Source organism: Equus quagga, chromosome 14 (genome assembly GCF_021613505.1).
Source record: "Equus quagga isolate Etosha38 chromosome 14, UCLA_HA_Equagga_1.0, whole genome shotgun sequence".
Classification (NCBI taxonomy): domain Eukaryota; kingdom Metazoa; phylum Chordata; class Mammalia; order Perissodactyla; family Equidae; genus Equus; species Equus quagga.
The window spans coordinates 45,735,020-45,742,507 of NC_060280.1; positions in this window are offsets into that span (position 1 = coordinate 45,735,020).

Sequence of the window (7,488 nt, forward strand, 5' to 3'; positions counted from 1 at the left end):
GGAACCCCTTAGATTTTCCTCATAGCTGAGATGACTCTCTTCCTAATCTTGATAGAAATCTGCAAGGTCACACTCCAGAAGGAATAGACCAGGAGGACTTTGTATGAAAATAGGGTGATCAAGTTGGGAGTCAACATCGTCTATTTCAAAAGCCCCAGTCTCCTTAGTTCTGGGAATGTTTTAGCCAGATTCACACTCCTGTCTACACACATGCACACACACACACACACCAGGGGATTGGAGGTTAACGTGGATGGACCTGGAGGACGGTATGCTAAGTGAAATAAGCCAGTCGCAGAAGGACAAATACTGCATGATTCTACTTATATGAGGTATCTAAAATAGTCAAACTCATAGAAGCAAAGAATAGAATGGTGGTTCCTAGGGGCTGGGGTAAGGGAGAACGGAGGAGTTGCTATTCAAGGAATATAAAATTTCAGTTATACAAGATGAATAAGTTCTAGAGACCTGCTGCACAACATTGTATCTATAGATAATACTGTTTTGTACACTTAAACATCTGTTAAGAGGGTAGATCTCATGTTAAGTGTTCTTACGAAAATAAGATAACTAAGGAACTAAAATGCTGATTAAAACTGTGTGCATGAGCAGGGCTTGTTGACTGGTGGTTTCCTCTATTCGTGGTATGGTCCAGGACCTGGCCATCGTTAGAATTCCAATCATCAGTAACTACAGATCCTTTTGCTTGGTCATATGATGAAACTATTAAAGTCATGTTTTCAAAATGCATTTAATGGCATGGGACAAAGCTGATATCAAATGGGGAAATCGAATACAAATAGTATTACAATATGATCCTAGTTTATATATACTGTATGTTCATTAAATACCAAAATATAAACTGGTTGTCTTGGCATGGGGATGGGGGAGGAGAATTATTTTCCTCTTTATACTTTTCTATATTTAAAAAATGCATATAATAAATATGTGCTATATCTGTATGGCAAACACAATAAATGCTATGAAAACATCCTGCCTGACTTATCAAAGTACTTTCATATCTTTTATTTCTTGTCAGGTCTCAGTTACTTTTAGTCTTTATTTTCTTACCTTTCAGATGCCCTTTTGACAGTAAAATGGTAAGGAGATCTCTTAAATAACAAACCCATATTTTTTTCTGGTGCCTATATAATAGATGAGGTGCCACTCAAAATGACAGAAAAAATGTTTGTAATGGCTTTATTCATAATAGCCTAAAAATGGAAGCAACTCAAATGTCTATCAACAGGAGGCTGGATGAACTGTAGTAGATTCATAGAATGGAATGCTGCATGGAAATTTAAAAGAATGAACCACAGCTACACATGGCACCCATGAATCTTACAGTCATTATGATAACGAAAACAAGCCAGACACAAAAATGAACATACTGGGGAATCCGTGTATAGATTTTGAAAAAGACGTAAAGCTAATTTAGGGAGACACAAGTCAGAATAGTGGTTTCCTCTGGGAACTATTGACTAGAAAGGGGCATGAAGGAGACTGTTGGGTTTTATATCTTCATCTGGGTAGTTGTCACACAGGTATGTGTGTATATGTGTACATGTGTGTAGTGCATGTAAAATCATTGAGCTGTATGCTTCAGTTTTATGTTCTTTATGTATATTATATCTTAAAAGCAAGATTAACGAAAAAAGAACATAGGAAAATCACCTTGGGAAAGAAAGGATTGCTTCTCAGAATCTGAAACAAATAGGATAGGCTTTCCCCTGCAGCTGGGATGGTGTTGAAACTCGAATTGGGCTTCCTATATATTTATTTAAGAGTGTTACCTGTTTCCTAAAGAAATCACCGTATTACAATACATAAAGAGAAAAGGTAAAAGAAAAATATACCAAAACTAATTATCCAGGGACATAAGAGGTAGGATGCAGTGTCACTGGGCCTAAGAGTTAGGTGTGTCCCAACAGCCAAGATTAGCATTAGGTCCTCTCAGTCTCTCTCTCTCTCTCCCTCCTCTTTTTCCTTCCTTCCTTCTCATCTTCTCTTCCTTCCTTTGTTCCTTTCTTCCTGACTGCCTGCCAGTCTTCCTTTCTTCCTTCCCCACCCACCCTTAATTTCTTTATACTCTGGCTAGTTTCAAAAAAGTTTTAAGAGTTCTTACCAAGATTCCTGTAACAGTGAAATTTTTGGTCCCTCTACTGTAAGTGTGGATAATAGGTCACTAAGATATGTCTTTTTTTTTCCTGCTCCTTATCTTTACTTCACTATATTCTTTCATCCAAATTCTAATTTAACGTTTATCAAGTTTGATTCTGGTAGCCAATTTTGAAAGGAAAATCTGGTAAGTTAAACAATTCACATTGTTCATAAAACTTCCCCAGGAAAAAGGGTTGGATTATCTCTCCCCAAAATTCATATGTTGAAATCCTAACCCCTTGGTACCTCAATAAAACTGATTTTTGAAAGCACTTAGATTTAAAAAGAAGAAGAAGAAAGAAAAAGAAACCATGGCGCTTTGGAGGAATGTATGTTTCCAGGTTTGAGGCAGGAAACCTCCAGGATGAGCCTGAGACGTCTTGTTGCAGCAGAAAACAGGGAGGTTCCCAAAGACCAGTGGGTCATGCCAAGAGGACATAGGAGCCAACAGGAGAGTCATCCTCTGGCCAAAGATGGGAAAGTTTGAGCATAAAATACTTGACACACACTGAATATACTAAAAGCCGTGAATTCATGAGGATATTTTTTAAATGAGAGAGAATGAAAGCAAACAGCAACAACAAAAACAAAACCCAGTTTCACTGAACATCAACTGAAATAATAAAGGCATCAATTCTTACTTAGAAAGGTGGCAACTGAAAAGAAATAATATCCTACCTCTTCTGAATAATTTGTAATTTAAGGTGCCAAATAGCCCTAGGAGATTAAGGGAAGTCCTCTTTACAAAAGAATTTCAGTTAATAAATGTAGAAGAATGATAGATAAGTAAAATCACCATTTTACAATCTCCAAAACACTAACTGACTCTGATCATCAGTGGATGAACCCATTAGACGAACGTTTGGTGGCAGATTCTTTATTGGAGGAGAAGGCTGGGCTGGCACCACCAGAACCCATTGATTAAGCTTAACATCACACATGTGCCATCTGATGTGACACACATGAAGTACACAGCCACCTATGAAGATGCTTACCAAAAGAGATGAACCTAATCAAGCTGCAGGTAACTTCTGTTTATAGGAAGTGCAGAGACAAGAGGAACAAGGTAAATGACACTACTAGAAAGCAAGGGACAAGGCCAGACTGTGCAACATTGTATGGAACAAGTGACTCAGTTTTTGTACAAGTCAATAACATGGGTTTAAATGTTGTAGAGGACTACTTGAGATAAAAAGAGACGTAAAAGACACAAAAATAAAATGTAATGTTCAGACGTTCTTTACGTACTGATTCCAACAAACTCTGTTAAAAAGATAATTTTGAAACAATTGAGAAAATTTAATTTTAACTTTAAAAATTTAACTTAAAACATTGGACTGTGTTTTAGAAAATTCCAGGACAATTTTGTTAAATTTGTAGTCTAACAATAGCATTGTGGTTACGTAAGAAAATATCTATGTATTTTTAAGATGCACACTGAATTATGTAAGAGTGAAATGGCATGATATATAGGATTTACTTTAAAATATATCAGAAATAAAAGGAAAAGAATTGGGTGAAGCATATGCGGGCAATCTTAATTGTTGAATCTTGATAAAGGGAGTTGGGGTTCATTACCCTATTCTTTCTATTTTTGTACATTTAAAATTTTTCATAATAAATTGTTTTCAAGTATTTACTTCAGACATAAGGAGCCATTTGTTTATGGAAACGATAGAAAGACGAGGAAGTTCCTTCCTTGATCATCTATTGAAAAACAAAACAAACACAAAAGGTAGACACCTCTCCAGAACTGTTCAGCTCCCAAAGATGTTCATTCCTCTGAGAACTCATGCCCCCATTCCCTGCCCCCATCATCTACTGACCAGTACCCCTCTGTTCCAGGCCACTGCTAATTTCACCAGGGTGGACACCAGGCCCAAGATGGTCCAATTGGATTCTTGCTACCAAAGATTTAAAATTGACATTCAACATCTGCTCATCAGACTCTGCTGTTGGAGAACTCTGGTGTTAGAGAGAACTGTATTCTGCCAAATGAACTGGAGAAACACATAAAGCTGATCTACGGGGCGAGGGGGAGGGCGGAGGAAGGGAGGACGAAGCAGATGCAGAATTCTGCAGTATTCTCTCCCCTGTTTTCATCCGTCCCTGAGGGCCAGCTGCAGTCCTCCTCTGGCTCTATGAGACCTACTTCTCCCATGACAGTAAATTTTGTCCAAGGAAGTCCTCTGTCACGGGCTAGCCTTGGGTGCAGGACACCAAGACCTTAGCTACTAGTGAGCATCAGATGAGAGCCTGGGAGCCACTGGGCTTGGAGGACATTGCTGGACACTGTTCCTAGGGGAGGAGGCCTTTGGCCTTACAGAAGGGTTAAGTCTCTCTTTATCATTCAAGGAAATTTCTGCCCAATGTCTGTTAAACTTAATTATATTAGCTTTTTTACTATCTTTAATAAAACTCTTTAACTATAAAAAAAAGTAGTTCTCTATGAGACCCACTTCTCACATGATAGCAAATTTTGCCCCCCAACCTTGACCTTTTTTTTTTTTTTTTTTTTTTTGTCTAAAGCTGCCTCTGGTAAGTCACTGTAATTGCAACAAAAAGAATCCTTCCTAATACAACTGCCTTTAGTTTCATCTGGCTTAATTATAGTGCTTGCTTGCAATCCATGTATGTGGGCTAAATAGCTTCCTTCTGGTTTATAATTCCATGTCTCTATAACTAAAGGAGAGAGAGTGGAAACTTTTGGGTGGAAAGACTCATGTCTACCCACTTCCTGCAATGAAAACTTGCTTCCCTTTAACTTGAAAAACTTCCTTGACAATCTGAGAAATCTTGCCTAACTGATTGTAAGAGGAGTTAAGAAAGTTGTAAAGATAGGTGCCTCAATGAAGTCTCTACTCTGACAAGGACACGTGATCAATACAGAAGTGACAAATTAACAAAGCAATCAAGGAAATGCTTCTAGAGGCAAGTGGGTAGGGTTACTGACAGCCCAACACATCACAGCTTCTGATGTCAACCTTTGGACTCTTTAGGTCTGGAATTGCTCTAAGGCTGTAATTCAAACTGGTAGGTTAATTGTGCTAGCTAGCACGCCACAAGGGCGGTAACATTTGTTTGTTCAGATATACATACACCTCATGCACCTGGCACAGAACTGGCATTCAATAAATGGTATCACATGAAGTTACAGCTTTTGCAGGTTTACAAGGCCAAACAAGGGCTGACCCTAATGTAGCCCTGCCAACGTCAATATGGGACAATTCTCAGTCCTGTTTTGCCTGGAAAACACTTTAGAAATAGCTCTATAAGCTGGTAATGACGAAGAAGTCATGCCAAAATATATCAAGGTCAAGAAAAATTCAAGTATTTTATCTTTGAAAGGAACATGGCAAATCCTGGAGTCACCACATCAAAATCTTCTAACAACAATCCCCATCACTCTTTGTCAAACTGGGAACTGGGAAATGGGCCCAAGAGAACTTCCAGGGACCAAAGAGGCAAGAGTTGTTCCATGGGGAAGTGATGAGCGGCGGGCTCCAGAACGAGTGGTCAGACAGCATCTACCTCTTTGATTCATGTCTAATTTCTCTTCTCTGACTTTAAGAGTTGCTGCTATTTCCCTGCTGTCTTCGATGATGCAGGAAATTAAGCTGAACAGTGAGCTCACTCAAGGAAGAAGCTTCCTTTTTATGCAGAGCTTTTTCATGCAGTGGTGCTGCCAGGACAGAAGCAGTTCCTTCAGCGCACTTAGACAGGCCAGGCAGTGTTTATTCTCCTGTCTTTCTCTTTTTCCCAAGACTAAATGTTTGTGAAATTGCACTGAACATTACTAAGGGTAACTGCAAACCAAAGGTTCTTTTTGGAGTGGTTGAAAATGATCTTATTATAACTGGCACTATTCATGTGATTTCATCCTTGCATCATGCAAGATTTCTGGGCTGTGGTTTATTTGGCTACAGTAAGCTTGACCCAGAATTATAAAATTTGGCTGTCCCACTTCTTCAGGAGTGCTTTTTATTCTTGCCACATGAGCCACATGCATTTACCCTTCCATTTTCACACTTTTCCAAAATCAATTGTATATCACTAATGTTGTTTACTTTAATCCAAAAAGTATTTCTTAATACTGCACGTGCCTCAGGCCCCTTTCAGAGGAAGAATCACAGGAATGAGTGTGATGGAACCCAGTTCAACCATGATTGTGTTCTGATTGGGTGCTTGGGAGAAATTTACTGGTCAAAGCAGAATTACCTGGCTTCTGGGAAAAATGCATCTTCTCTCCATTTTCTTTCATGAACTGTTCCCTGGGGGTCTGTGGGGTCAGGACATGAGGAGAAGTGGGGTCAGGACACGGGGAGGGTAGTCAAGATCCCTTCCTCCGTCTGCAGAGTTGGGCTGCCTCCCTGAGTTAGGGTCTGGTTGTCTTGAGCACGGCCACACATAAGTACTGATACGGGGCAGGTACTACAGTAAGCACAGATCAGACATGTTTGGGCTTTTGAAACTGCAGGATTTGCACTAACTCATTTGACTGAGGACCCACATAGACTCGGTGCGGGGGTAGGAGGCTAGTGCTGGTGAACCTGATGAGGATTTGGAAAGGCCAGTATGATACCATTTTTACACTGCACTTGGGTGCCATTTTATTTATCTTAGTCATTATTTAACAGTACAAAGTCTCTTGCATAATCTTCATGAATGCAGAAATTGAATTGTTTCAAAAGTGCCTCATGAAATGTCAATAGTGACGTTCACTAATTCACTCACTCATCTATTCATTTACTTAACAAATATTTATTAAACACCTCCTATGTGCTGGGCACTACCCCGTGTGATATTAACATGCTTATTTCAGCGTCAAAATACTTTTATTTTGTGTTAAGTCTTGTATTCCACAACTTTTACACGTGATTGCAAATAATCTGTATTTTAGGAAAGGGTAGTTTAACAAGAAGAATACAGAGGTAAACGCTCCAAATATTTAAATTAGCATACAAATATTTTGACTTTCACCCTAATTTCACTATGATTACTTTTCTGAATGTCCAAAATTCTTGCATTTCTTTAGTCAGGTAAGCCTACAAGTTACTCAAGGAAGAACTGAGTGCATAAAGAGTAAAACCCTAAAGCAAATATAATAAGTTCTCATATTGACTATTCACAACCGTCTTTTAGAGGCAATAAATATTTGCACTTGGATAAAAAGGAATGAACTTATAAGTTGATGTTAGGTTTATTTTTCCATCAAGGATTGACCAGGGCAATGAACTATAAATTGTGATTGTTGTTGAACTTACACAGTTCCTAATATTTTTTAACTAACAATTATTTCCATTCTTATCTGCCCAATTATACATGGTT